A 22,232-nucleotide genomic window follows, 5' to 3' on the forward strand; every position below is an offset into this window, starting at 1 on the left:
TTTAGGTATTCGTTATAGCAGCTTACCACCTCTGTTAACCAAAATCTGTATTAGTTTTCTACTGCTGCATAACAAATTACTATAACCTCTGTGGGCTAAAGCAACACAAATTTATGAACTGACACTTTCTGGGAGTCAAGAGTCCAGTTAGTGTACCTGGGCCCTCTGCTCAAGGTCTTACCAGTCCAAAATCATGGTTTCAGCTGAGACTGCAATTCACATCTGAGGTTCAGCATGTGCTTCCAAGCTAACTAGTTGTGGGCAGAATTCATTTCTTTGTGGCCATATGAATGGGTTTCCTCTTTCTTGCTATCAACCAGGGGCCACGCCAGCTACTAACGAGCAGCTACATCCCTTGCCAAATGGCTCCCTTCATCTCAAACAAGCAAGGTTTCCTAGAATCCTTCTCATGCTTCAGATCTGTGATTTCATCTTTCTCTGACTTCTTGACTCGATTTAAAGGTCTCATGTAATAGGCCAAACTCAACTAAATAATATCCATATTGTAAGGTCAACTGATTTTTTAAAATCCTTTTATAGCAGTGTCTAGATATTGTTTGAATGAATAATTGGGAGATACAGCAGAGGCTGGGTATCTTGGGGGTCATCTTAGAATTCTGCCTACTAGAGTCCTTATGAGGCTGAGAAAACTATATTTGAGTAAGACTTTTTTTCTTATATATTCTTCTCACTGAGATCTTAATATATCAAGTTTCAATTCCTGTCTCAGTCAAGAGTTAGGTTTGTGACCTTGGGCGATTTCACTAAAGTCTGTGATCATTTCCTCTTTTGCAAAGTGAAAGTAATCTCATAGATTATTGTAATATTTAAATAAACATTCTAGCTCATAGGTGGTATTTAATAAGACTTTATTCCTTTATTATTTTCCCTTGAAAGTTTGGCTCAAAACTGCCTCCTCAAGAGGTCTTCCTTTCAATAAAAAAGAACAACTCTCTCTTTTACTTCCTGAATATGAAAATATTGTTCGTAAATATACTGCACAGTGATTGTCAAACTGAATCATGTATCAGAATAATCTTGACAGCTTGTTAGAATACAGATTTCTGGGACCCTCTAGTTTCTGAATAATAGTAAGTCTGGGATACAACCTGAGAATTTGCATTCCCAATAAGCTCCCAGGTGATGCTGATACTGAGATCCAAGGATTAAACTTTGAGAACCTCTATATTATGTCACTTAAATTATTTTCCTTCAAATATGCATACGGGTATGCATATATTATTTTCTTTGATCACCGTGCAATATAAATTTATAGACAGGAGGGTTGACTCTTACCCATCATCTTAAATTACTATGTCTAAAAAAGAACTTTACATATAGTAGAGGCCCGAATGGTGTTAACAAAAATTGAATGAGTATATCACTACATTATTTTAAGTGGTTCAAAACAAGGGATATGATTCTACTTCAGCAAAAATTACATTTTGAAATGAGTATGGTTTTGCCAATTGAATCAATTTTTTTCTTATTTTATGAATTGGATGACTTTCATAATATCTACTTAGCAAAATACATTACTTGTTTTTAAAAACAATTTTTAAAGATTTATTTATTTTAGGGGGGTACAGAGAGAGAGGATCTCAAACAGACTCCCCACTGAGCATGGAGCCCAATGAGGGGCTAGATCTCAGGACCCTGAGATCATGACCTGATCCGAAATCAAGAGTCGGTTGCTTAACTGACTGAGCCACTTAGGCACTCCTAAAAATTTTTATATAAGGGTAACTTGTATGGCTAAAAATCTCTCATCAAACCTAATAGAAAATATGAAATAATGGTTAATAGACAAATAATAACAAAATAAACTCTGATCATGATCATACCAAGACGGAGCCAAAGAAAGTCTTATAAATCCCAGGCATACATAAATTCTTTGGCATCTGATATCAAAGGGCAATGGTGCTCTTTGACAAAAGCATCCCATAATGATGTCTCAGGTGCTGTGCTATGCTCTGCAGAAGCCAAAGTAAAGTTAAAATTTTGACTCACAGGTGATGGTGATTTATTCCATGTTGATTTTATTTGACAGCAGGTGCCTGCTCTGTATTTTAGCCATCACACTATTTTTTTTTTTTTTTAAAACTCCTGCCTCTGAGAATCTAACCTGAACAAAGCTAGGTAGCCAAAACCTGGGCACAGCACCTGTTGAAGTAATAAAATCAAGAGAATAATGGTCCCAAATTTAGGGTAGCTATAAAATAAAAGGAAAAAATCCACCTTGAATAAAGCCAAAATAACCAAATAGGTATGATGTTACTTTTTATGGATCTTTGAATGGAATATGTAGGATATAGTAAAGGTTAAACAGTGACTAATTAAGGAAAATGTTTTTTAATAAACCATATATAGAAACTCCTTAAATGGCTGAAACCAGAATGAGTATTTTAGGATCATGACAAAATTTTTAACTCTTTACTCAATCTATACCCTAAATAACTTTCTTACCTTTCTTTTAAAAAAATACACACACATGAAAATGTTCCTTTCTGAAAATTTTTCACAAACCACATTCTCCTATTTAGAGCTTTAGATTCTTATGGGATCATTCAAGAATGATTAAATTTGTTCTTTTAAAATTAAACCTAAATGCTGACTTTTAGCCTACCTACAGTCAAAGTCCTCTTTTCTTTTCTAGTTTAACCGTACAATTTTCTATGGGAAGCAAGCTTTTAAGGACTTTCTGTAATTTGAAGGACAGTCTTAAGATTCAAACTCAGATTTTTTTCACATTCTAAATCCCATCCAAGCCCATTCTAATGGCTCCAACTGTGATAGGATAGTTTTGATCCTAATCGCAGACAGCTCATGCTCGTAATCACAGACGAATTCATTTATACTGGGCATGTAGTATCGCTTCTATTTGTGATTTTCTGACTCCGCAGAAGCTATAACCCTTTATGGCTCACAGTCCTCTACGCTTTGACTAGTCAAGACTTTTAATGACTTCAAGCATCATTACTTTCACTTTCACTACTCTTTCACTTACAAGATAATAAAAACAAATGTGATCTCTATTATTTTAATGATATCTTCAATTCTTTTATACAATCCAGTTTCCAATACCTCTCAACATCCCACAAGTTAACATTACCTTGTTATCAGTCTTCTGAAAGAAAATCCCCAACTTACTCTATTCCATCCCAAACCTTGATGTTGCATTGGTTGGATTTTTTTTCGCTCTTTATTAAACTGATATGTCAATTCCTGATATTCTCAGAAGTTTAGCTCTAATAGAGGTGTCAAATTCATGTCTCCCTCTGTGAAGGCTTTAAAAAAATTGAGAGTTGTAAATTGATTTTGGATAAAGTCCAATCTCCCCAAACAATTTTTTTTTTTTTTTTATCACAAAATAGCTAAAGCTTAAACCAAGGGTGAGTATGATTGCTTAAGATTTCCTCTTATGTCATTTCTAGCCATGTGTATGTTAGGCTTCTTTCTCCCAGTTCCCCCCACACACACCCTTACCACTAAACTTACCTACTCTAGAGTTCATAGACTGCCACTAAGTAAGTGTTGTGCTGTTGAGTGATGAACAATGCTGAGAATAAAAATGAACAGGATGTCCCAAGTATGATACTGTTTTGACATACATCCCTACACAAGACAACTGCCATTTGCAAAGAAGATAGAGATGGCTTTTAGAATCACATCAAACTTAATTTTTATTCTAATAGATATGAAACATTTTTTAACATTCAATTCAAAGTAAATTTGACTTGTTGCTCAATTCATTTTGATTTCTTTTTTTTGTGATTTTGCAAAACACAATTAATAAGTAATTTATAAATGCTTTCAAAAACTGTTAGCCTCAAAAAACAAGATGTCAAATTGTACCTAACGTCATCATATATACAATCCTCTGCAAACATCACTCACACAGCAAATGTGAATTTGACTACGATTAAATTAATCCTTGTTTACACATATCACATAATCTATTTCTCTCACCCCAAGGGATAACACAGAGAAGTTCTGAGGCATGAGTGAGCATGCTAATTTTAGCCAAAATAAAGTATAAGGCACGAAGAAATGTTGTCATAATAAAATATAGAAAGAAGTGAAGTACCACTCGCCAATTACCTCCTATTCCCAGACAGACATGCAATTCCATTGAGAAACTTGGTTTCACATGTACAGTCTTAGGCAATTTCATGATTTACATCACCCCTTTAAGGCAATAATTTCATTGATGCATGTAAATTATAAAATATTACCTCTTAACATAAACACTGTATACAGATACAAGAAACACTCTTTTCTAATTTGGGGAGAAATCAGTGAAAGACAGTTGGGCTCTCTATGAGAGTACTACAGAAGGAAGGAAGAAAGCTAACATTCTAGACAGTATAATATATTCTTAACACAAATGCTATGATACTGTTATGCTATATATAGATTAAAAAGTGCACATTCACAAAGACAGGTAAATTCCATATATCAAAGAGCTAGAAATGGATAGAGCCATGATTTAAAACCAGGTTCCTGTGACTCCAATGGCTAGTTTTTCTTTTGTCATATTTTCATTATTGTATCAGCTATTCCTGGGAAAATGACAATGACTGTAAAGACTGTGTATGTTCTATAGTTTAATGTAACTATTATATAATTGTAATACAAGATAGCTTTTCTTGTCATTAACTACAATTGTGAGTATGAAATAAATAGCAAATTGAGAAACCATCATGTCAGTAGACATCCATCTAAGTGCAAGTTAAGCTAGCTGGAGAGTTTTTTGTTTGAGAAAAATACTACTGTATTGTTCCACAGGATAAAAGAAAGAAAAATGGTCCTAAGCTGTCATATGAAAATACAACAAATGGCCCTAACAGGATTATCCTTAGAGTTTTCTTATGAATGCATGGGAAAGTCATTCTGTGATGAATACCGATGATCTTATCTACCCTTTCTATCTCCTCACCTTATTGAATATTTAAGGCATAACTGGAAGTTTTGGAAGGTGGGAGAAGTTTGGCCCTAGACTCTCTGTCCATAATATCCCATATCATTACAGTTCTAAGCATTATGGTATTTCTAGTTCTACATTTCTAGATATTTATATAAGTTGTGAGCTTCCAGGTAAACTGTCTAGCCACAGCAGTCATTCAGGCATAAAAGTAGAGTTGGCATTTGGGTATCTGGTAAGATGAAATATTTAAGAAAGGAGCTGAGGAGCATACCAAATATACCTTTTCCTCCTTCCTATCATATATAAAAGTCGATACTAGAGACAAAGAAAGAGTGAAGACCACTCAGATTTCCTATCACGGATGGCTTCTGAATATTTAACAAAATTGGAAGATTGCATACTACAGGGCAAGTCTGAATAGTGCTACTTTATTGATCAGGGGTACTTTGTATAGTTCAGAGTAAGCTTGTAAATAGTCTGAGGGGAATTGAGGTTTTATTCAAAACTCTATATTTGGAATTCAGCATGGTAAAATTGTACAAGTGTCAAGGCTATAACAGTTAAAGCAAGAAGTAAAATTATTTAACTAAGTAAACTTTACATATAATTTGACAAAGTATTTCTCTTTAGACATAGATAGATATCTATCTATGCAATAGTCTCTGCCCACCTTAAATGTCATTGAAGAATTACAGAGAAGACAGCATTTTAAATGCTATAATATTCATAATTACTTCAGATAGGTATATAGACAGATAAAATAGTTTAGGTCTATAACTATTTCTCCCCTTTACCATTTTATTTAGTCTTTTCTAAACATTTTCAAAGACACTTTGAAGAAAATTGTGTTTACAGCAGTAAAATTCTCATTTTAAAAAATAAAAAAATAACACAACATTTAGACAACTTGTCCAAGACTTTATGAGTATTAAGGGACTAACCTAGGATCTATAACCCCTGATTTCTGGTGCAATAAATGTATCACTGTACAATATTGCCTTTTAATTCAAGCTCTAATTTGCATTTATTAAAATTTGTTAACCAGAATCATACTTAGTAACACAGACTGAGACACATTACATCCAGTATGTTACTATATATAATGGAGTGTAGTGTCTATTGCTTTTGGCCACCTGATGTATTTTTCCTCATCCTTCTATTCTTGATTGTAAACTTAATGCCCAATTCCCTGGTTTCAGCATACATATATTGATACAGAGTTGATCAACATAAATTAGCTCATTTCTCCTGGACACGGGGATTGGTTTGGGAACAGGTCATACTAATCAGAGTCCAGGACTGATTTGAAGAGAGTGGGAAAAAAATGCTGTCTTTCTTGGGAAAATGATTAAAACTGGGAATGGCTAACGATGGTCATTGTCCCAACCATATAAAGGGAAACAGCCTGCAAAATAAGTTAAGAATAGACAAGTAGAAACAGAAGATGGATGGGGAGAAGAGTCCTAGTGAACTTGAGGTTCTGGTGTTACCTTTGACGTCATGGTTCCTACAGATTTCCCAGAGGACTTGAGGGTTTTCATAATGTTTCTGACTTTTTGCTAATGCCAATGAAAAATAAGATAACATTATAATGATGTTTTCTGGGTTGTTCTCCATATTATTTCTGATGACAGATGGAATATGTTTGGCCTTTTTGACCAAAAGAGTATATTAGAATATCTTCAGGAAACAATCTGAGAGAAAACTCATTCATTTCTTGCCTTAGAAAATCAAATCCCACTTGTAGGGTAAATTAATTACCTAAAATAACATATATATTTCTTTTACTAAAATTAATGTAATTTTTCTGTCTATTTAAAAAACTTATCACATCTTTACACAAATGATTTCAGAATTATCCTTTCTTTTTGTTTTTATCCTTTAAGGTTTTTTTTTTGTTTTTTTTTTTTTTTTTGGTTTGTTTTTTCCAAACTTTTGACCCAAATCACTGACCTAATTCACTACTGAAACTTGCCTGGAAGCCCAAACATAGGCATGATAGATAAATAGATTATGACAGATAGATATCATGATACATATATTGTGATATATTATGATAGATACTTATTTTTATACATATACACATACATAAATGCATATATTTTATAGGACTGTCAAGAGAAAAAGAACCCATAGGAGATATATATATATATATATATATATATATATATATAAATATATATAAAGCATATATAAATATATAAAAATGCATATAATATATATAAGTATTATATATAGAAGGATTGTAATATTTAAAATATTTAAAAATCTTAAAATATCTTATATATTTATTATGAGAAGTTGGTTCACATGACTATGGAGACCACCTGCAAGCTTGGTGTAATTCAAGTGGAAATATAATTCAGTTTGAGTCCAAAGGCCTGAGAACTAGGGAGCTGAGGCTATAAATCTCAATCAATAGGGAGAAGATTACTCTTGCCCTGGTTAAATGATTGAAGCACAGAAGAATAAATTCTTCCGTTCTCCATCTTTTGTTCTATCAGGGCCCTCAAAGGATTGGATGATCTCCATCTATATCGGGGAAGCCAATCTGCTTCGATGATTCGGACACACCCAAAAATAATGTGTAGTCAAATATCTAGGCACCCCATGATTCCGTCAAGGTGACAAATAAGGTTAACCATCACAACATTATTCACTGTAGGAGATATATCTATATCTATAGGAATAGATAGGATATATCTACAGAATATATCTATATCTGTAGAGGATATAAAGATCCATAGAAATATATGGATATATGCCCTACAGTGAATAATATAAGGCCAACAAGAATAAATTTAGATGAGAGTAAAGATCTATATTTATGGTAAAGATAACTGCAATTAAAGTGAGCATAGTTGTAGGTACATCAGACAAAGTAATCACTAATGTGAAAGAAGACTCAAGTCCAAAACAGAGAATTCAGAAAGACAGCAATAAAAAGAGAATAAATTAATTTTAACTTGCATTATTAGAAGTACATGAGTAGAATTAGTAGCATTTTATTGACCACATCTGGCATTCTTCAATTCTGTATATATCAAGGTTGTAGAACACTTAAGGAAATATAGAGGGCTGGCCAGTCAAAATTAAGAACAAACATTATGTCAAATGAAGAACAAGTATAATTTATGTTTTAATTTTGCATAAGGTATGCAATTATTCTTTAAATACAGAGTTTAATCCTCATTTTGGAATATTAAAATTGAATAACTTTATAGATATTATAAACACTAACTTCAAACATGTGAAGGAATGTGAAAAAAGTTTTCATACTATTTCTTTAGGTTAATATTTTTATTGTTGTATTTAATATTTATGAAATCTCAAATCACACATAATTGGTTTCATTCTTTTCCTTTTTGTAATAGATGCAACAGTCAAGAGTAATATATTATTCCTCAAGTCACATTTTTATTCTACCTTTGATAGCTAGATAAATATACACTCTAAATGTATCTCTCCATACCACATCCCTAATGATAATGCTTCCTAATGATGTGCTTAAAACCTACAAATATTCTTCAATGAATTTTTCAGATAAAGAAAAATTTCTTCACTACTTCATTTGCTTTAACCTAGTTCTATTAGATTACTCTTTATGGTGCCATTTAAAGCACTTTTTTATTGATCAAAATAACATTTCTTAGATGAGTTGGAGATAGTCTTAAAAATTTTTATGAACTATTAACATTAACTGAAACACACTTTCCACAAGTTGAGAAATAATATTTAATGATATGCCACTAAAATGATAGCTATTAAATATGTACTACATTAAAGCTGCATAAAATATGTTTTCATTGATGTTTGTGAATTTATTCTGCCATTTGTACTTGCAAAGTAATTAAAATTTTAAATTACATACATGCTTTTTTTAATGCCCTCTATTTAAAGGTTGAAAGAAACAAAGGCAGGTCTATAATAAATGAAAAATGACTAGAAGCAAAACTAAGAGTTACTATTAAAGAACATTTTAAATAATTGGGTTGTTACAACAGTGGACTAAGCTATTCCGAAATATATTGAGCTTTCCATCCCTAAAGGTGCTCAAACATAGGGTAGATGATCTTTGATTCAGATTATTCCACATGGGACTCGTGAATGAGTTAGTAAGATACAATGGATGAGCTTAAGTATCTCTTTTATTGTTTTAACATTAATATTCTATGACTTTATTAAGGAAAAAAAAAGATTATGGCCTAAGAAAAGAAAGATGCTTTGAAAACAGCAGGATTTTGAGTAAAAGTGACTTTATACCTTAATGAAGCAAAAAGCAAGGGTGATCAGGGCTTTTTCTAAGACTTTGTGCTGGGAAGCCCAGAATGCTCAGGCATTCCCTCCCTTGTCTTGTCATAGCACACAGTGCATCGCACTTTAACTGCTTATGCATTATTCTCGCTCACTAGACTGTGAGATTCTTCAAACCAGGTCATATATTTATCTTTTTCACTTTTGAATATCCAGTATCATCATCAGTTTTTGAAATAAAATGCTTTCAGTATAAACATTAAAGCATAAAAAGGTAAAGCCAGTACCAAATAAATGCCTTACCTAACCCGTTCCATAGTCCTGAAGTCCTTAATTACTGGGAAGTACCTAGACTATAGGAAATGAATCAATGTGCTTAAAAATAAAATCTTAGGTCAACAAAACGTAAGAGAAGTTTAATATTTAAAAATAGCCAAATTTAGGGAATCTCAAGTTTCTTAGATTTTATTCAAACTTTGCTCTTATTCACTGTCTCATATACTTACTCCTCTCTTACATACTAAGTATATTACTCATGTCTTCTATTTCACTTTTTTGATAAACTAATGATCTTAGAACAGATTCAATGTCAGATTTCTTCACTGTAAAATCATTCTTTCCCGTGCTTTCTATACTATACTCTTTGAAAGGAAATCATTATGGGCAGCCCATATAGGGAGAGGGGAGCTATGTTCCACCTCTTTGAAAGTAGTAGAGACTGAAATCTAGCTCTCTCCCCCATGATTTCAATTTGCAGGAACCTCAGATTAGAAGAATCTGATAAAAAATGTACTAGGTCTTTTTTGTCTATAAAAGAAATTTTTAGGGAGTCCCCTTAAATTATCTCTTAAAGGTATTATATATATTAAAGGGAAGTGCTATCCGCACAGACTCTTGATTAAAATGCACAACTGCATAGGACTGCTACAGGACAGAGACTACAGTGACTTTTTAGAAATGCCATGTAAGTCAACAGCTCACAAGAATATTAGGGAACATCAGTTTCATACTTGTCTTCAAAAGTCCTGTTCTTTTTTTTTTTTTTAAAGATTTTATTTATTTATTTGACAGAGAGAGACACAGCGAGAAAGGGAACACAAGCAGGGGGAGTGGGAGAGGGAGAAGCACGCTCCCCACCGAGCAGCAAGCCCAGTGTGGGGCACAATCCCAGGACCCTGGGATCATGACCTGAGCCGAAGGCAGACACTTAACGACTGAGCCACCCAGGCGCCCCAAAAGTCCTGTTCTTATTGCATTCATACAATAAATACATTTGTCTCTATTCTATGAATAAATGTGTATTTCTACTTTGTTTGCAGGTTTGTGGCATATGTATATATCTGCTGCTTAAATGTGAACTCTTTCTTCACTGTATATTTTTCTCCTTGTTTTGATTATTAAACATATAGAAACAGATTTAATTACTAAAGATTCAAAATAGTGATCTAAACATCTGTTTAAGCAATAATATATATATTTGTGTATATAATATATAATATTTAGTATTTCCCACAAAATGGATTTTGGTTCTCTTTCACTTGCCTAATAAATAGACTTCGAATCAATAAATTTTAACATAAGGTTCACAATTTCTGATTCACTTTAAATGTTAACTCATTCACCTAAGAAATATTTATTGAGTCCTACCATAATCCAGGCTCTGTGCTTGATATTGGGGATAAAATGGTGAGGAAAGAAGTTTGGGGGCACCTGGGTGGCTCAGATGGTTAGGCGTCTGCCCTCAGCTCAGGTCATGATTCCAGGGTTCTGGGATCGAGCCCCGCATCGGGCTTTCTGCTCAGCGGGGAGCCTGCTTCTCCCTCTCCTTCTGTCTCCCCCCTGCTCATGCTCTCTCTCTCTCCGTATCTCTCTGTCTCAAATGAATAAATAAAATCTTTAAAAAAAATAAAAAATAAAAAAGTAAAAATAAAAAAAAAAAAAGAAGTTTGGGTTTGGGTTTTGATTTTCTCCAATACACATATATTAGACCACTTGTAGTCCTCCAGGTCTCCTGGGCTCAGTTCCTTTTTTTCCCTCCCTTTTCCCCACTGCATTCATTTTGGATAGTTTCTACTACTATGTCTTCAAGTTCACTAACATTATTTTCCTTCCATATCTAACATGCCATTAACCTCATCCAGTGTTTTACTCGTGTATTTTTTTTTTAAATAATCTTTTTTTTTTTTTTTTTTAAGATTTTATTTATTTATTTGACAGAGACAGAGATAGCGAGAGCAGGAACACAAGCAGCGGGAGTGGGAGAGGGAGAGCAGGCTTCCCGCCGAGGAGGGAGCCCGATGTGGGACTCGATCCCAGGATCCCGGGATCATGACCTGAGCTGAAGGCAGACGCTTAATGACTGAGCCACCCAGGCGCCCTACTCGTGTATTTTTTAACTCATGTCTCTACATAAAATGTCCAACTTCCCTTTGCTTTTTGAATTTATGGAACAGGGTTATAATAACTGCTTTAGTCCTTGTATGCTATTTCTAACATCCGTGTCAGTTTCAGGTAGGTTTAGACTGATTTTTTTTTTTTTTTTTTTTCCTCCTCATAATCATACATATCTGATTCTTTTTTGCATGCTTCAAAATGTTTCATTAGATGAAGGACATTGTGAATTTTACCTTATTAGATTTTGGCTAAGATACACACACACATCTGTATATCCATTAATATATATTATATATAATGTAATTTCTATAAATATGCTCAAGCTTTGTTCTAGAACATAGTTAAAATACTTGGAAATTCATGGAACCAAAGCGGTATTTTCTCTAAAGCTAATTATCGTCAAGAGGCAAAACCTGACCATTCTAATCAGTGCCCTATGAACTGTGATTGTTCACAATTGGACTTAGAAACAGACACTCTTCCTGGCTCTATGTGAGCTCTGAATATTATTCCCTCTACTTTTTTCAGGTGGCCCTCTCCCTGACTTAACATAGTTTTATCCCATGCATTTGTTAATGCATCCACCAAACACTAGAGGGAAACCGATGAAGATTCCAGAGTTGTCTTTCTTTGTTCCTTTCTCCTTGTGGATATTCTGCTCTGAGGACTTAAGCTGCCCTGTTCTTCCCAGAATGTTTGCTCTGGCTCCTCAAATAAGGGAGTCTTCTAGGCTCCATGTAGGTCTCCCCTCCTTTCAATGTCGCCTGAAAACTCTTTTTAAGGCACTAAACTGGGCAATCACAACTTCACCTCATTAGTTTCCCATCTCTCAAATATCACTGTATGTGACTGTCTGATGTCCAAAGTCTTAAGAAAACCTATTTTCATGTAATTGGTCCAGTTGTTTACCTGTTTCAGTAAGAATCTAAACAACAGTATTAACAAACTTGACAGTTATAAAACAATATGCCCAATTTAACTAGCTATCTCTTGCTGAATAACAAATTACCCCCAAAGCTTACAGGCTTAAAACAACACATATTTATTAATTCACAGTTTCTGTGTATCCAAAATGTGGGCACAGCTAAGGTGGGCCCTCTGTTTCCAAGTCTCTTACAAGGCTACAATCAAGATGTCAACCATGGCTCTGGTATCACCCACAGACTCAACTGCTGAAGGATCTGCTTCCAAACATAGGAGGTGGCTGTTTTCAGTTCCTAACTGTCTACTGGACTGAAACCCCTAGTTCTTGCTAACTGTTGGCCACGGGCTACCCCAGATCTTCAAATGGCAGCTTGATTCATCAGTGCATACAAAACAGTAAGACAATAAACAGAGAATGCCAAAAAGACAGAAGTACCAGTCATTTCTAACTTTAACCTAATAGAAGTAGCATTGTCTCATCTGTGTCATATTCTATTCATCAGAAACAATCACTAGATCTAGCTCACACTCTAGGGAAGGGTATCACACAAGGGCAGGAATACCAGCAAATAATCCAAATGTCCATCAAGAGGAGAATAAAAATAATAAATTGTAGTATATTTATAGAATTGAATACTACATAGAAATTGAGAAGAAAAACAGTGAGTACACATCAAAACATGGATACATCTCAAAATATTATTCTGAGGAGAAAAAGCCTGACACAAGAGAGAACTTGCTGTACAGTTCTTTACATGAATTTTAAGAACCGGCAAAACTACCTGTCGACAAAAGATGATAAAATAGTAATTATTTGGGAGGGATAGATTATCGATTACAAGAGTCACGGGGAATATTCTGGGGTGGAAGAAATGTAATGACCAGAGCAGTCATTATGCAGAGATATACATATGTAAGATTCCTTCAGCAGTGCACTTAAGATCAGTGTACTTCTATGCTTATATATCTCAATAAAAATTTATATTACATTAATCAAATTAATAATAAATTAAAGACATTCCACAACAACCTTCTGGTTGATGCTGGTTAGTGCTTCTGACTAACAGTTGCTGCTGTCCATTGTCATCCCCAAATCTAGTTTCTTATGGTCACTACCCTCCTCTATCCCAGTAGTACAACATCTCTTTCATGGAGATTCAGGTGCTGTAGTTTCTGAAGCCATATTGAAATGTATGGTACTCTGTGAAGCTTTCTTCAAGTCCATCAACTTAGATTCATCTTGGTACAAGTCTTCATTAATAGGATTGGACTCTACCTTGAGAAATAAGGTAAAAGTCTTTGGCTTGGGGATTCTCCCAAATCTACCTGAGTAGTTCTATCACCACCCTACCCATCTCTTCCAAAGGAATGTAACTCTAAGAGATAGTCACGTGGCAAAAGGTCTTCCCCAGGCAAACACCGGAGTACATTCTTGAATCTTTTCTCTTATTTCCTATAAACTGATCTCCCAAGCCCAGGACAACTGCTCTTGCATTAGCTTCCTACATTGACTTTACTGTCTGTTGGTTTGAAAACTCCTATGCTAAAGATTCATAAGGTTCAGTCCCTTAATATAGAAAAAAATAGATTGTAAAACTGATCTTTTTTTTTCCCTATCTTTTAAATTTTTATTTATTTTTTATTTAAATTCAATTAATTAACAAATAATGTATTATTAGTTTCAGAGGTACAGTTCAGTGATTCATCATCAGTCTTATAAAACACACAGTGTTCATTACATCATGTGCCCTCCTTAATGTCCATCACCCAGTTACCCCATCCCTGAACCCCTCCCCTCCAGCAACCCCCAGTTTGTATCCTATGATTAAGAGTCTCCTATGGTTTGTCTCCCTCTCTGATTTCATCTTGTTTTACTTTTTCCTCCCTTCCCCTATGATCTTCTGTTTTATAACTGATCTTTAGAATAACTAATTTGGGCAATTTATAAACCAGTGCATTCATTATCACTGATATACTATGAGTGTAAAAATCTCTGATTTTCCAATCAAATCTGAGCAATGTTTTCTTTGTTCTATGATAAATCTGCCTTAAGCAATGAATGTTACTGATTCAAAGTGTGAAGATGGTATGAGGATCTAATGTTTAACATGATGACTATCGCTGATAACACTGTATTATAGAATTGAAATTTCCTAAGAGTGGAACTTAAATGTCCTCACCAAACAAAAACAAAGTCACATCATATGAGGTGATAGATATATCAATTAACTCAATGGAGGGAAATCCTTTTCCAATGTATACCTATATCAAATCATCACATTATACCTCTTAAATGTCTTACAATTTTGTCAATTATACCTTAAAAAAGCAAAATAAAAATGTGAAAATGAGTAGGGAAAATGAAGGAAAAGAAAAAGGAACTCCCAGGAATGAACAAGAATAAAAAGTACATTAATTAGATTTCAAAATACCACCTACATATAAACACATATAAACTCCCTCTCCCAACCTGTGGGAGGAGTCTCCCAAATGATTCGAAAAAGCCTCCATTACCACCCTACTGTACTTCACAGCTGCTCCTAGCCCTGGGAGACCCAATAATAGCCAAAACAACCTAGGGGCCAGTTCCACCTACTAGAACCTGTCCCCTATCTCACCTTGAGAGTACGTTCACTTTAATAAAAATAATAAACAGTAGACCTTGTCTATGAGCATAGTCAGAACATAGTGTTTATATGTGTTTGGAATATATCTATTCCAAAGAATAGACTGATTTAGCTTGCTAATGTTTACTCATATCTACTTAATATGACAAAAAAAAAAAGAATGGAATGCAAGCAAAAATCAAAGAAAGACTATAGTATCTCCCATTTGGTTTTTTCCCCCTTTCAGAAGAAACTCTAGTCATTTCACAAAGAATTAGAAAAACTTCAACAAATATCTTTATTTTGATTTTTTTAAATATATTTTTACTTTGAGATTTCAGATTATAAACCTAACCCTAATTATGATTAGGCTTTCTTTTTCCTTTTTCTTTTTTTGCCTCTTTTTATGTAGTTATTCTTATTTATAATACTATGGTCCAAAAGTTAGTCAATTAAATCAATGCATGATCCATTTTTACTCAATAGTTTCCCTTCAAATGGCATTATGTGCCACTCAGTTACACAATCCAGAAACTTGTGTGGCATTCTTGATTTCTTCCTCTTCTTCTCTCTGCCCCCAAATTAATCAATTAGCAGATCCTAAGGCTTCCACCTCTTAAATCCATTCACCTTTCCATCTCTTTCTTTATCACCACATTATACTTATTCATGATCATCTCTCTCTTGGAATATCATAAGAGCTTCCCAATGGATCTGCAATGATTTTTCTCCCTTCTAACCCATTAGCCAAATTGTGGGTAGAAAAACTTTATCAAAATTGAAGACTGATTACAACTCTTTCCTGATCGAATCCAGCAACCGACCTGGCCTGCCTCAATTCATGCCAGTTTTTTCCCTGCTCTTCATGCCTTGCTATTCTTTGCATCCTCAGGGCCTCTAAATACATTCCCCCTGAAGAACCGCCCCCCATTTCTAGGTTCACATCATCAATGCCTGCTGCCTACCCATGCTTCAGTTCTTAGTTCAATGGCCACTGTCTCAGAAAAGTCTTCCCTGATATCCAAACTAGACACCCCTAATGTCAGTAACTTTATACTCAATTCATTCATAACCTCCATTGCTCTTTTCCAGAATCAGTGCTTCTCAACTCTGTCGGCATATTAAAATTGCCAATTACATCAAATTCTCCAAGACGGTGTTAAGTAGAAGCTAGACAGAAGCAGAGGAAGGAAAGCCCAGAGGCAGAGTCCTAAGTCCTTGAAGGGGAATGATACAGACAAGAGCTAGAGGCAAGCACCATGATGAATAAGCTACACATTAAAAGCCCAGGGGCACAACATCCTGACCTTGTGGCTTCCAAGACCTTGGGGCTGACCGATCCAGAGCCACAGGTGTGGAGCATGCGCTCTCCTCTTCTACCTCTGCTCCAGGGTAACCCCTAGACTCATTATAATGCAGCTGCATTGCCAGTACAGCTCCCGCCAGGACGGAGAAAGGCTGCCAGGACTGTTCAGGTACAAACCTTACAGGGTCAAAAACTCCCTCTCCCGACCTGTGGGAGGAGTCTCCCAAATGATTGGAAAAAGCCTCCATTACTACCCTACTGTACTTCACAGCTGCTCCTAGCCCTGGGAGACCCAATAATAGCCAAAACAACCTAGGGGGCAGTTCCACCTACTAGAACCTGTCCCCTATCTCACCTTGAGAGTACGTTCGCTTTAATAAACTGCTTTGTATTTGCTGCTTTCCTTCCTGCTGTCTATATTCCAGCACAGATCCCCATGTAAATCTTCTTGTGGGGAATCCAAGGACCTAGACCTCCATTCATACATTGCAGATTCTTACACCAGTAATAATGGTACCCAGACATTAGTATTTTTCTAAAACTTCCCTGGTGATTACAATTGTTCACAAGATTGAGAAGTACTACTTTAAATATGTGGCTCTCAAAGCACAGCTACGTACTAGAATTGCCATGGGGAGGTTTTAAAAACATCTGAGCTTCACACAAATTAGTTAAATCAGAATCTCTGGGTATAGAGCCCAGGCACTGGTATTTTATAAATTTTCCCACATGAGTCTAATGTGAGATCAGGGCTGAAAACCATTAAACTAACAAGATTAATCTTCCAGTGCCCCAAATTATTCCTGACTTATAACAGTCACAAGACAACAATTTGTTGAAAAAATAAATGAATTAATTAATAAGTTAATAATTAATTGACTTTGGTTACTTTGATTATGCAATCAATCATTCTTTTGTGTAGTCCATAGTTTTTACAGAAAGTAATAGAACTTTTACTTGAACTTCAGAGGTCAGCATAGGCTTCATAGGCTTAGCAAGATTTTAATCCTGACTTTGGACTCAGTCTAGATGAGTCCAAAACAAAACCAAGCAAGAAAGAAAAAAAAAAAAAAAAAAAAAACTGAGCAGAAGGAGAAGCTAAATTAAACTGAGGGAAGTATATTGAGAGATTTGAATACTGATATATATTAATAGACAACATCAGTAGAATGTAAAACTTCTTCATACAAGTTATCAGTTTTTCTATACATTTCTATCAACATGCCCCCAATAAGCAAACATAAAAACAGCATTTATCATTTATTGAAAACCTACACACCAGACACAGGGATATGTGTTTTCCAGATATTATCTCATTTAATCTTCACACACACTCAAAAAATCTGTAATGTAAAATTGGTATCCAGTTTCTAGAGGTGAGAGAACTGAAGCTTCATAGTGTTTACAGTATTTAATCATGGTCATTCACCTAAATGATGGACAATATGGGATCATCCAGGTCAATCTAACCCTGAAGCCATGCTATTTCTATTTAAACTAAGTCCCTGCTTTCCTGTGATGTTGTTATGATCTGTTTGTCTCTTTTAAAAACCATCTTTGCAAGTGCCCTCATATTATTCAAGTTTCTCCAAGAAGTAGATGAATTTGCTGCAACATTCATAACAATTTTACCAACTGTTAATTTGGAACACTTTTAGCATGTTAAAAATATATAATCACCATTCCTTATACTTCGCTCCCGTTAACACATCAACACCACTTCCTTGAATAACTTCATGCTCTTTATTTTGCAAAATACCATTTCAATTAAAAACAGTGGCTAGCTGCCAGATTCAACAGTAGTAATTGCTTGTCTTGCTAATTGAAAACCCAAACCAAAAATGACTTGAGGAGGGGAATTATAATCTAATAATCTATTTTGTAAAAATAACGTAGCCCTCAAAAGCGAAATTCAGTGGCTATCATAGTAAAAAATAAATGCCTTTGAAATTAATCAAGTTATATGCTGCGTTATTTAATAATCAAAACAAATACATTAAAATTTTCTTCATTCCATGCCTGTTTTTCCTATTTAATGTATAAGTTAAAGTATATATTCTCATAGCTAAACTTATATAATAGCATTTTTGCAATTTGGTGGTGAAGCATAGGAATCAGGGACAATGGCTAGGTTTTATTGTTAAGACAATGAGAAAACAAGATTTGGGGCCCAATGATCAAAGGTCCACTCCATCACATTAGCCTTATCTTTGCATCTCAGCACAAATCTGAGAATATTAGAGTGCCCAATGTGTGATATTAATTAATTAACTAATTAATGGACAAACAAATGCATGAAGTTACCAGGGGTCAGATCCTCAGCTATACAAGCTAAGACCATCATCAAGATCTTTTTGTTTACCTGGTTTTAAATTTTGTTCTTTTCTTTGGTTTTTCAATTCCTGAATGAAATTCAGTTTCTTGGGAGATGGAACACCTCAGAACTCTTTTAAAAGGCTTATTTTAAGCTAGATTGATAATTTATTAGTAGTTACTATTAATTTGTATATACCACTTCCTCCCGGTGTGCAGTTTTATTACGCAAACCAAATCATATAAGAGAATCTGTCCACTAACCACAGAACAGTTATAGGAAATGTTTCCATTGCTTCAAGGATATTTACATCAGGCTAGTATTTTATTCTTTATATCTTCAGAGATACATAAATCTAGAATGTAACTAGTACTGGTCATCTGAAGCCTTGAGACATCTTCCTCCAGCAGTGCTGGAAAAACACGGAGCATTTTTTGTACCCAGTGCTTCTTTTCAATATCCCTAAATAGACAGATGTTTCTCATCACAGTTTTTTAACAATTGTCATATGATATTTACCTAGAGAGCAGCTTATATGATCCTAGTTACAATTTCAGTTAAGACTTTGGAAACAAGAAGCATATTTACAAAACCTGTCCCAGGATAAAGTATTCCAATCTGTCAATCATTAACTCAAGAAATGTTTTGTGGACATTTCTGATTTCTTCCATAGTATCAATTCCTACTTTTCAAAAGTCCTTAGTTATCATGCTGGGAGCCACTGGTTCCAGGAAACCTTACTACAGTGGTGAAGCACATAAGCTACACTAAGCCAATCAGGTAGCCTATCCCCTAAGCACATGCCATGTAACCCATGCCTAATTGACTGGTGAGAATCTCAAGACATGGAATGAGATATCTGGAACAAAAATACAATTTTGCTTAGGACTACCTAATACACTCATAAGAGATCATTTTTCTTCCAGGCAGGAAGCTAGTCAAAGGATGGAACCAATACAGGAAATAACTCAGAGTGAGAAATCAGAGAAAACTGCAGAGAAAAATAGAATGAAAACCTGACATTATAAACCTCTGGATCAAAGAGCACCTAAACCTGAACCACCTCTGGAATTTCAACGGCTCCGTTTCCGGGCGATCTGCTCAGTTGTACAAGGTTCCATGCCCAGAAGGGATCTCCACAGTTGGTTTAACGCTCTGCTGTTGCCTTCTTGAAATTCTTACATACTTTCATCTCAGGACCTATGTTTCTAAGTGAGATCCTCTGTAACAGTAGACCTTGTCTATGAGCAAAAAAGATACACTTGGCAGCAACTAGCACAGGTGGGCTTGTCAAAGCAACATGCGCCTGCCTAGCCCTCTCCAGGACTCCTGGGGCTCTGAGAGAAAAAGCTGGCCAGGACCTGGGTACAGATCCACAGCAGCAGGTGCAGAAACAGCAGATGGGTGGCAGTGAACGAAGGGGAGGGAGAGGAGTGACTTCTGGTGGGGGCAGTACACAGGGGCTGGCTTGTCTCTCTGCACCCAACTGCACGAATGTTAATTCTGGGGACTTTGGGATCCAGAGGCAATAAATCACAAGTAAATAAAAGAATATACTTGGACATCCCAATAAAACATGTTAAGGAATTATTAAAACCCTTCAAAGAGTTTAGAAGCTCTGGTTTTGAAAAACTGCTGCAACCTGAAATATTGCAAAGCAAATATCCCCAGGCTTAAAGAAATAGAAATTAAATTTAAAGATAGTCATGTCACAGTACCGTGTCCGTAGATAAGCTTCCACACTGTGGTTAAGAGACCAAGGCTTTTTCCCCCTTGCGCTCCACCATTTCACCAAGTCTTCTGGATCATCTGCACCACATGAGAGAACAAGAATTATTTTAATTTTATAAAGAATACAGAAGAGTCCATAAGAGATTTTAGAGGTCATATCTGGTAGTGTTGAGCATAATTTCTGCCCAAATTTCTCTGATCAGAAGTCAGTCCTATGGCCCCACTAAAGGCAAGGGTTTGTAGCCGGATGTAGGGTAAGAGTTGCAAGGAAGAAGGGAATTCAGATATTGGTGAGCACTACCACTCTCCATCCCATAATGTTTATGCAAAATTATGGTTCTCCCCTTATGTGTCATCTCTACTTTCTGATCTGGTGATCAGCCCATTTCTAACCTTCCTACATAACTACCCACAAAGAAAAAGTAATTTGTATTTCCTGTTTCCATTTCTTTATATCCTATTCTAGTCATCCTACTGTAATCTGACTTATGTCGCTACTCTTTTAATGAATATGTTTTAACTAAGTTACAAATGATCTCTCTCTCTCTCTCTAACAAATTTCTTCTCTCACCCCCCTCCCCCAAACGCTTTGGACTCAGGCAGGACTCTTCCCAGCTACTGGCGGGCGTCTCTCCAGACATAAGCTTCCTCCTCTCACTTCTATACTCTCAGGACCTCCTCGCCTCTCTCGATGCCTAAGAAATCTCCTCAGGCCAAGACCACCGCCTCTAAAAGCACCCCCCACCACGAGCCCGAGGAGCCCGCGTCCACCTACCCACGTCTCCCAGCCCCCGCCCCACATTTCCCGGGGCCATCCTTTGACTCAGTCTTGGCCCCTAGATTTTGTTCTCAGGTACCCTTCCCTCAGAGTGCCCCCATGCAGCCTTCGCCTTTCTCCCCCGAACCACCTGGGGCCGGGCACCTTGTCCACACTCCAACAAGAGTCGTGCAGCCTGCCGCAACGGGGCCTCCCGCGGGAGCAGATGAATTTCCGGCCGGGAATGAGCGCCCTCTGGTGGCTGAAGCAGCCAGGGTCGCAAGACGCTCCACTTGCAAAGCCCTGCCGCAGAGCTCTCACAAATGACTTTCTGAATACAACAGTCAATGTGCAACTTACAGCATTTAATTGAAATAATAGTACATTTGGCTGATTCTCCCAGTCCGATTCAGTTATGCCTTCATCTGTGGTACTTTTTACCTTTTAGTCATCACCATGATGGAATTTAACACATCGCATCTTAAATACCTTGTCTGCCTTGTGTAGACACCTAGAGGTCAGGAACCATTCTTTTCAATTTTGTAATTCTGATCCCTATTGCCGTGTCTGGAACTTATCAGCATCTCAGTAAATGCTGGTTGACAAACAAATAGGTAAAGGAGTAGCCATATTGTCTTTAAAGTCTAACACGGGGCATCCAGGTAAAGATGTCTAATAGGTTGTCCATTACATAAAACAGTAATTGATCGAAAAGCCTGTCTTCGGGGGGCACCTGGGTGGCATAGTGGGTTACGCCTGGGACTCCTGGTTTCGGCTCAGGTCATGATCTCAGGGTAGTGAGATCAAGCCTGCCTCCCACTGGTGCTCAGGGCAGAGTCGGCTTGAATTTCTCTCTCTCACATTCCCTCTGCCCCCCCCCAAAATGAATAAATAAATCTTTTAAATTTTTAAAAAATAAAAAATAAAATGGTGTATTCCTTAGTTGACAGTCCTCCACAAATATGCAGAAGTTGAAATTCATGTGTATATGTCTGGGGTTTACTTAGTTCCTAGAATCT

The 22,232-nt window shown here is 35.9% G+C and overlaps 1 long non-coding RNA gene across 1 annotated transcript in view; it reads right to left on the reverse strand.

The window, feature by feature from the left end:
* The window catches only part of LOC116632195, a 361,778-nt gene that overhangs the window by 252,445 nt on the left and 87,101 nt on the right, over positions 1 to 22,232 (reverse strand). The window contains exon 3 of the long non-coding RNA XR_004299356.1: positions 20,444 to 20,534. This is a non-coding gene — a long non-coding RNA (uncharacterized LOC116632195). The remainder of the gene's footprint in view (positions 1 to 20,443; positions 20,535 to 22,232) is intronic.

Source organism: Phoca vitulina, unplaced genomic scaffold, assembly GCF_004348235.1.
Source record: "Phoca vitulina isolate PV1807 unplaced genomic scaffold, GSC_HSeal_1.0 scaffold6, whole genome shotgun sequence".
Lineage (NCBI taxonomy): Eukaryota > Metazoa > Chordata > Mammalia > Carnivora > Phocidae > Phoca > Phoca vitulina.